Raw genomic sequence first — 10526 nt, 5'->3', positions numbered from 1 at the left:
TTGCTTTGATCAAATAGAGATGATGTTCACTTTTACCTCTGGGGGAAGAGAAATTACTCATTCTTCTTGGGCTTGCTGAAGTATTGAATAATTCATTATGGCATGTGAACAACTTGTCAGACAACTCGGCTAAGATATAACGTTCCAAATGCTGCTATATCGGATGGTTGCTTTGATCAAATACAGATGATGTTCACTTTTACCTCTGGGGGAAGAGAAATTACTCATTTTTCTTTTAAAACGAACAATGAAAAAAAGAACACAATCATTCTGCACATTTTCTTAAACAATGGTGTAAAAAAATTCCCAGCTGTACAAAGGTCTATATAGAAACGTAAACCCTTCACTTTGATCAGATCGGTTTTTTACACATTGTTTATGGAGTTCACAACATTAAATCCAGTTGAAATACAAGAGAAAATAGATATTCATTCAAACTAACATTAAATCCCCTTGGAATACAAAAGAAAATACATATTCACTCAAATTAGTTAAAAGACCAAGACAAACTTCTTAACGGATTTCAATGAAGAAATATAGAAGAAATGATCCCACTACCTCGTCTCTAAAACCAGGCGATAATTTCATTATATCTTTCTCAAGTAAATGCCTCGCTCTTGCAAGATGGAGGCTTCTTTCTCCAAGTAAATCCCTGGCTCTTACTGGATAGAGGCTTCATTCTCCAAGTAAATACCTGGCTCTTGCTGGACGGAGGCGCAGGTCAGTCCATCGGTTGCAACAAACATCCTCTAGATTTGGCTTAAAGGCATGGACAAAGTTTCCGCTGGAGGGTATCGAGCAGGCGTTGCAGCAGGTACCAAGTTTCCACTGGACTGATACTCCGATAAAGAGAATGGAGTACAGGCATGTTAGCAGGTGGTTACAACTAAACATTCGACGGTTGCATAAACTTAGGAGTTAGTTCGGTCCGGATCCAACGGTATAAAATGTTTTAATCTTCTAACAATCAATTATAGAGTGCAAATTTCGCTAGCATAACAGCCAAGGGAGTTAACAAAAGTATGTACATGCAGTATTGAATAATTTAAAATTAACACACCATTTGCATTTTAGAAAAGACATTTTAATCCAATAAATTTCGGACCGAATCATGGACAAAACTAACCCTAATTTCAACCGTAGTAAGTTCTAAATATAACTGTAGTGAAAACAATTTCGTTGATGATTTTCTAATCGGATAGTAGTAATGATTTGGAATGTAACGCTATTAGCAGAAAACCTTTATAGTGTTAAACAATGCCTATGAGGTAACTCTGAAATGAACTGAAATTCAAACCAAAACACGTCGTGGGAAAAACATCATCCATGGCCGAAACATATGAACCTCAAATGTCTTTTTCTCACCCAAGTTAAACCGTATCAAATCCAGCTTCGAACCTTTCTCACTCAAGTTAAACGGTCACAACTCCAGCTTCGACCCTCCCGGGTCCACGACAAAAATTGAAACGTTAGATAAGCAAGAAAATCAATAAAAGCAAGAAAAGTTAGAAAAAAAAAGAAAATAAATTTCTAACCGTTAGAAGAAGAAAAAAAAAAACAAAAACAATTTTAATTACAGAGGGAAAAGCAAAAAAATAAAACATAGCTGATAGAGAGAAAAGCAAAATAAAAAAAAAAAAAAGGAAAAAAAAAAAAAAAAAAGCGATTTATAAAGATAGATGATGGACAGAAAAGTAATAAAAGCGATTTGTGGGAACAACTCTTGTCACGGTTGTCAAACCATTGTGTTGTGTCGTGTCGGAAGCGCTCCACACATCAGAGATTGAGTAAGCTGTGCCGACTGCGGAGCCCATTGTGATAGAGGAGGGTTGGTCGTATGGTTGAGTCTGGCCTAGTGGAGGGTGGCCTTCAGGGGAAACGGACCTTTGGTCTGCTCTGCTCTCGAACATCTGCGCTGCTCGCTAACCACCTCTGCTGGGGAAATGGAATTGGACCTCTGCTCCGCTCGCAAGCCATCTCTGTGGGATGAAATTGAATTGCTGCCGAAACCAATCACGCTTCTGTCTGGTATGTATGCCTCTGTCTCGTGCTTCCAAGTATGTATGCTTCTTTCTCGTGCTTCCAAGTTTTTTGTATTTTATTTTTCACACTTATCTATTTCATGTGTTTCTAAAGATTGCCTCTCCATTTCTGGTGCATGCTATGTTATATAAGCCAAACCTGGTATCATTTTTATCGACTACATCTCCTTCATTATTAATCCTTCTCTCATTTGTGTGTAGCTGCAAAATGTAAAATCAAATGCCTCTCGCGTTCTTCCTTCTCCTTCCATCGATTCGGCTCGGGGTTGATTTAGAGGGTCCTTTCAATTATCCATGGTGCTGACAATAACGGCCCTCCTCTACAGTTCCTTACTGGCATGAAGCTCTCTACAGTTATCGCAATATTTTTATTTACAATCTCTCGAAGGCATGATTCAATTAAGTAGAGAGGCGATGCATCTATTTGACATAATTTTTGTTACATTCATTATTTGTTTAAATTGTTTTGTTTAGATTATTCATTTTTGCAGTCTCAACTTTGTTTCAGAATCTTGATTTTCTAAAATATATATATGTATAATTATAATTTTTCAATGTTAGTAATTATTTTATTCCATTATAAAAAAATTAAAGTTATTTTAAATTGTTTTGGAATATGTTTTTTATAATTATAATTTACTGTCATTCTAATTTAACATGTATTTGATATTGTAACTCTTTTATTATTAATTTAAATAAATTGATTTTAAATGACAATTAAATATATATATATATATATATATATATATATATATATATGATGAATTGTGGTTTTTAATATATGTTTATATTTATATTGTTTCTCTTGGATTGGGGGAAGTAGTTCGAGAAATGATGAGAGGGAGGGAGAGATGGAGGAGGAGGAAGGGAGCGGGAGGGAAAACGAATGAGAGAGTGGAGGAGAGGGAAAGTGTGTGTGAGAGAGAGAGAAAGTTAGGTTGGGAGAGAGAGATAGAGTTAAGTGGAGAGAGAGATATAGAGAGCAACATGGAGAGGGAGAGGGAGGGGGAAAGAGTTGAGTGGAGAGAGAGATAGAGAGAGCGAGACAGATAGGGAGAGGGAGGGGGAAAGAGTAAGGGAGAGAAAGGTGGGGAGGGGTGCAGAGAAAAATAGAGAGGGAGAGGAGAAAGGTGGGGGAGAGTGAGAGGGGAAGATTGGGGGAGGATGAGAGTGAGAAGGGGAGAGAGAGTGAATATAAGGTTGGGGGGAGAGAGATAGAGAGTAGGAGGTAAAGATAGATAGCGATAGGGAGAGGGAGCTAAAGTTTGGGGAGAGAGAGAGAGAGGGAGGGCGTGCAAGAGAGAGAGAGAGAGAGAGAGAGTAAGGAGGGCTATGAGCGAGAGAGAGAGAAGGAGGGATAGGGAAGAGAGTTAGAGGGGAGAGAGAATAGTACAGGAAGAGAGTACTAGAGAGAGGGAGGGAGAGAGGTAGGGAGAGAGAGGGAGGGAGATAGGGAGGGTGATATAGGTGGGGGTGGAATGAGAGGGGGTAAATAGGGAGGGTTTGAGAGATAGTGCAAGGAAGGGAGGGAGAGAATGGGGGGGGAGTGAGAGAGGGAGCATGATAGTAAAGAGAAAGGAATGGATCATGAGAGAGAGAGATGAGGGAAGAGGATGAGAATGTGTGAGACAAGAGATACATCGAGAAGGTGGAGAGATGGAGAGGGAGAGAGAGTGAGGGAGTTATGGGAAAATAGGGATGGTTTGAGAGGGAGTGATTGGAAAATAGGGATGGTTTGAGAGATAGGGCATGGGAGATAGAGAGAGGGAATAAGAAAGGGATACTGAGAGAAAGTGTGGGGAGTGAAGGAAATAGAGACCATGTAGAAGAGAGGGGGATGAGAGGGATGGAAGGATCAAGAGAAAATAATAGAATGAGGGAGGGAGGTGAGAGAGGGGGAGGTGGGGTGATAAAGAGAGAAGGAGAGGGAAAAGATGGTGAGATAAATTGAAGGGGAAGGATCATGAGATATAGATGAGTTGGGAGAGAGTGGGGAGAGAAAGTGAGAGAGAGATCATGCAAGAGAGAGAGAGAGAGAGAGAGAGAGAGAGAGAGTGTAATGGATGGTAAAAGCATATTTGCAACGGTCCATAATAAGAATGAAAAGAATTACTTCATATCCATCTCATGTTGGTAGAAGTAAAAAATAATAAAAATTAAACAAATTATGATTATTTTAAATATTGTTATTATTTAGAAAAATAAATAATATATATGTCAAACATACATACATTTAAAAAAACATGGAATACAATTATTAATCATGGAGATCTACCTCCACTTTACATTGGAGAATCTTAATCTATAAATAGGCTTTGTGACAATCCCAATCGACAATACCATGCCTTACACCTTATCAATACCACATGTCCCAAAAATCAGAACTCACTTAATATGTATTGGGGAGTAAAGAAGGTTAATATGTGTTTTTCTTGCGATGCCTTTTACTTGATGGAGCCAAGGTAAGTCTTTTAGATACAAATTTTTAATAAGTGTTTTTTTTATTGTTTTCCTAATGGATTAGTTTCCACAAATGTGGTCATGTTATTCTTTATCTCTATATTTTATATAGAGATTATTTGGAATTTTACTATAATTTTTTTGTTTTTTTAATGATTAAATGGTTTACACAATGAGATATTCTCTAGACGGGCCAGATTACTTCAAAATTCAACATTTAAAACTCCTGGTCATTAATTTAAAGTTTGAATATTGTGGATAATATCTAAATGCCTAATGCATGCTTTGCTTCTTAGCCCTTCTAAACATTGTTTTTTGACTTCTTCTTTCTTCTCATGGCTGTCAAGATTGGTAGAGGAAAGGTCTGGTGGCACCGCTGAATACAATTTCACAAGACAAATTATCTAGTAGGTAGTGCAATTGAATACACTGTGGTAGAAGTGAAGATTTATCAAGGTAATTGGAATTAGCTGAATTCCACGTCATATTCTAATAGCCTCATCTCATTGTCAGTTCAAGATATGGTGAGGGGAAAAACAGTTGAAGGATGTAGTTTCAAATATATTCTCTGTAGATGAAGTGAATTCCTACATAATCTCTCATCTCTATCCGAAATATTTGAGGAAAGGAAATACCGTAATGATATTCAGGATTTCGTTTTAGCAAGGTATCGATGTTCTTATTTATTTTCGAAGTAAGCTTGTTTCTTTCCTAACGTTTGAGAAAAGTAAATGAACATGTACTTGAATTTACAGTAATGTTATTCAGGATTTCGTTTCAGCAAGGTACTGATGTTCTTATTTATTTTCAAAGAAAGCTTGTTTCTTTCATAAGAGAGGTGAAATCCAGCAAGCTCACACACTAGTGGGCATCGAGACGTACAGGTTTCGACTTGCTATGGCATGTGAACAACTTGTCAAACAACTCGACTAAGATATAATGTTCCATATGATGAATTTCTTTGATTAAAAATGCTACTATATTGGATGATTATTTTGATCAAATAAAGATGATGTTCACTTTTACCTCTTGAGGAAGAGAAATTACTCATTTTTCTTTTAAAATGAACAATGAAAAGAAGAACACAATCGTTTTACACATTTTCTTAAACAAGGGTGTAAAAAAAATTCCCAGGTGTACAAAGGTCTATATAAAAACGTAAACCCTTCAATTTGATCAAATCATTTTTTTACACATTGTTCATACTATAGTAAGATCTCTAATTCTGAAAACACTCAGCCATACACGGAAGATCATTTTTTCTCTATTATATGAAGTTCACGACATTAAATCCAGTTGAAATACAAAAGAAAATAGATATTCATTAATATTAACATTAAATCTTGTTGAAATACAAAAGAAAATACATATTCACTCAAATTAGTTAAAAGACACAAACAAACTTCTTAACGGATTTCAATGAGGAAATATAGAAGAAATGATCCCACTAACCTGGTGATAATTTCATTACATATTTCTCAAGTAAATGCCTCGCTCTTGCAAGATGGAGGCTTCTTTCTCCAAGTAAATCCATGGCCCTTGCGAGATAGAGGATTCTTTCTCCAAGTAAATCCCTGTAAATCCCTGGCTCTTGCTGGATAGAAGCTTCTTTCTCCAAGTAAACCCCTGGCTCTTGCTGGACAAAGCCGCAAGTCAGTCCATCGGTTGCAGCAAACATCCTCTCGATTTGATTTAAAGGCATCGACTAAATTTCCACAGGAGGGTATCGAGCAAGCGTTGTAGAAGGTACCAAGTTTCCACTGGACTGGTACTCCAATAAAGAGAATGGAGTACACGCATGTTAGCAGGTGGTTACAGCTAAACATTTGACGGTTGAACATACGGTTAAGAGGCATAAACTAAGGAGTCAATTCGGTCCGAATCCAACGGTGTAAAATGTTTTAATCGTCTAACGTTTAATTATAGGGTGCAGATTGCACCAGCATAACAGCCAGGGGAGTTCTTGGCAGAAGGAAACGCCTTACAGCGTAACAGAAGAATGTACATGCAGTGTGGAATAATTTAAAATTAACACACCATTTGCATTTTAGAAAAGGATTTTTAATCAAATCAATTTCAGACTGAATCATGCACAAAACTAACCCCAATTTCAAGCGTAGTAAGTCCTAAATATAACTATAGTGAAAAAAATTTCATTGATGATTTTCTAATCAGACAATAGTAATGATTTGGAATGTAACGCTATTAGGAGAAAAACTTTATAATGTTAAACACATAGATAATGTCTATTAGGCAACTCTGAAATGAACTAAAATTCAAACCAAGACATATTGTGGGAAAAACATCATCCACGGTAGAAACATGATGAACCTCAAATGTTTTTTTCTCACCCAAGTTAAATCGTATCAAATCCAGCTTCGAATCTTTCTCACTCAAGTTAAACTATCTCAACTCCAGCTTCGAACCCTCCTGGGTCCACAACAAAAATTGAAACATTAGGTAAGCAAGAAAATCAATTTTTAAGAATAGCTCCCAGAGAGAAAAGTAAGAAAAGTTAGAAAAAGAAGAAAAGCAATTTCTAACGGTTAGAAAAAGCAGAAAAACAATTTTAATCATAGAGAGAAAAGCAAAATAAAAATTACAAAAGGCAACAAAAAGTGACTTATAAAGATAGATGATGGACATAAAAGTAATAAAAGCGATTTGTGGGAACAACACTTGTTACGGTTGTCAAACCATTGTGTTGTGTTTTGTCGGAATCGCTCCACACATCAGAGATTGAGTCAGATGTGTTGACTATGGAGCCCATATGTGATAGAGGAGGGTTGGTCCTATGCTTGAGTCTGGCCTAGTGGATGGTGTCCTTCAGGGGAAATGGACCTTTGGTCTGATCTGCTCTGAAACATTTGCGCTGCTCGCTAACCACCTCTACTAGGGAATTGGAATTGGACCTCTGCTCCACCCACGAAGCATCTTTGTGGGATGAAATTGAATTGCTGCTGAAACCAATAACGCTTCTGTCTCATATGTATGCCTCTATCTCGTGCTTCCAAGTATGTATGCTTCTGTCTTGTGCTTCCAAGTTTTTTATATTTTATTTTTCATATTCTAAAGACTGCCTCTCCATTTCTGGTGCATGCTATGTTTTTTTCTCATATCTCGTGCATGCTATGTTTTTTTTTTCACGAGGAAGAATAGTAATTTCATTAGAAAAGAAGAAATTACATGTTATAGATGATGTTGCATATGCTATGCATTCTATGTTATATAAGCCGAGCCTTTTATTGACTACATCTCCTTCATTACTATTCCTTCTCTCATTTGTGTGTAACTGCAAAATGTAAAATCAAATGCCTCTTGCCTTCTCCCTTCTCCTTCCATCGATTCGCCTTGGGGTTGATTTAGAGGGTCCTCCTTTCAATTATCCATGGTGCTGACAATAACGACCCTCCTCTACAATTCCTTACTGGCACGAAGCTCTCTATAGTTATCGCAATATTTTTATTTACAATCTCTCGAAGGCATAATGTTAAGCATTTTATGATTCACTTAAGTAGAGAGGCGATGCATCTATTTGAAATAATTTTTGTCACATTCATTATTTTCTTAATTTATTTTTTTATGTGCTTAAATTGTTTTGTTTAGATTATTTATTTTTGCAGAGTCTCAACTTTTTTTCAGAATCTTGATTTTCATATATATATATATATATATATATATATATATATATATATAATTATAATTATAATTATAATTATAATTTTTTTTTTAATTATAATTTACTGTCATTCTAATTTAACATGTATTTGATATTGTAAGTCTTTTATTATTAATTTAAATAAATTGATTTTAAATGACAATGAAATAATATATATATATATATATATATAGAATAATGATGAATTGTGGTTTTTAATATATGTTTATATTTATATTGTTTCTGTGTGTTTTTTTTGTTAATACAATTCTTTTAACATGTAAGAAGAGGTTGTAAGGAGAGAGAAGGAGAGAGGGGGGAGAGTGGGATGGAGAGGAGAGAGGGAGGAGGAGGGAGAGAGAAAACGAGGAAGGGAGGGAGAGGGGTTGGTTGGAGAGAGAGGCTGAGAGGGAGGTTGGCAAGGAAGAAGCGAGAGAGATAGTAGTGGGAGGAAGGAGGAAGGGTGGGAGGGAGAGAGATAGAGAGAATGTGGAAATATGGGTGGAAGGGGGAGAGAGAGTGACAGAAAGAGGGAGAGGGAGGAAGAGAGGGAGTGGAAGAGAGGGTAGGAGATAGAGAGAGAGTAGTGGGAGGAAGGAGGAAGGGTGGGAGGGGGAGAGATAGAGAGATGGTGGAAAAGACAGAGGGAGGGGGAGAGAGTGTGGGAGAAAGAGGGAGAGGGATGGAGAGCAAGAGAGAGAAAGAGAAGGTGGGAAAGGGTAGTGGAGAGGAAGAGAGAAAGGATGAGATAGAGAGGGAGAGTGTGGCAGGGATGAAGGTAGTTCGAGAAATGAGGAGAGGGAGGGCGAGATGTAGGAGGAGGAAAGTGAGGGGAGAGAGAGGGAGGGAAAAGGAATGAGAGAGTGGGGAGATGAAAAGTGTGTGTGAGAGAGAGAGACAGAGAGTAAGGGAGAAAAAGGTGAGATAGGGGAAGAGAAAGGTGGGAGGGGGACAGAAGAGGGAGTGGGGGTGAGAGTGAGAAGGGGAGAGAGATAGAGGGTAGTAGGAAAAGAGAGATAGGTACACATAGTGGGAGTTAAATTTGGGGCGGAGAGAGAAAGTGTGAGAGCGAGAGAGAATGAGGTTGCATGAGAGAAAAAGAGGATAAGGGAAAGGAAGAGAAAGGTGGGGGGGTGAGAGAAAGAGATAGGGAGAAGGGAAAGAGGGGAGAGAGTGAGAGGGGAAGAGAGAGAGGGTGAGAGTAAGAAGGGGAGAGAGAAAGTGAGTATAAGGTTGGGGGAGAGAGATAGAGATAGAGAGAAGGAGGTCAAGAGAGATAGGGATAGGGGGAGGGAGCTAAAATTAGGGGAGAGAGAGAGTGTGTGTGAGAGAGATTGAGAGAGGGAGGGCATGTGGGAGAGAGAGGGGGTAAGGGGGGCTGAAATTGAGAGAGATAGGGAGAGAGAGAGGTGAGAGATACAGGGGAGAGAGTGAAAATAGTAGATGGAGAGAGAGAGAAATAGGGAGAGGGATAGAGATAGGGAGAGAGAGAGGTGAGAGATACAGGGGAGAGAGTGAAAATAGTAGATGGAGAGAGAGAGAAATAGGGAGAGGGATAGAGATAGGGAGGGCGAGAGATTGAGGAAGAGAAACAACAATGGAGAGAGAGAGAGAGAGAGAGAGAGAGAGTGGTGTTAGAATGAGAGGTGGGAAATAGGGAGGTTTTTAGGGATGACACAAGGGAGGGAGTGAGAGAATGGGGTGGAGAGAGAGGGAGCATGGTAGTGGAGAGAAAGAAATGGAGCACGAGAGGGAGAGGGAGGGAAGAGAGAGATAAGCGAGGAGCATGAGAGTGCATGAGACAATATGGATGTGGAGAAGGGGGAGAGAGGGAGAGGAAGAAAGAGAGAGGGAGTGATGTGAAAATAGGGATGGTTTGAGACAGAGGGAGAGAAAAATATGGGGAAAATAGGGATGGTTTGAGAGATAGGGGATGGGAGATAAAAAGAGGGAATGAGAAGGGGACACTGAGAGAATGTGTGGGGAGAGAAAGATATCGAGACCATGTAGAAGAGAGGGGGGAGAGTGCGATGAAAGGATTGAGAGAAAGGATAAAGTAAGGGGGGGAGGAGAGAGAGGGAGAGATGGGGAGATAAATATAAGGGGGAGGATCATGAGATAGAGATGAGTTGTGAGAGAGTGGGGGAGAGAAGGTGAGAGAGAGAACATTCAAGAGAGAGAGAGAGAGAGAGAGAGAGAGAGAAATAGAGAGAGATAGGGTTGGATGGTAAAGGAATATTTGCAACAATCCATAATAAGAATCAAAATAATTACTTCATATGTGTCTCATGTTGCTGCAAGTAAAAAATAATAAAAACTAAACATATTATCATTATTTTAAATATTAATATTATTTATAAAAATAG

Source organism: Pinus tabuliformis, chromosome 7 (assembly GCF_031772625.1).
Source record: "Pinus tabuliformis cultivar Carrire ecotype Pingquan chromosome 7, CPIR1, whole genome shotgun sequence".
Lineage (NCBI taxonomy): Eukaryota > Viridiplantae > Streptophyta > Pinopsida > Pinales > Pinaceae > Pinus > Pinus tabuliformis.
This window is presented reverse-complemented; position numbering follows the sequence as displayed.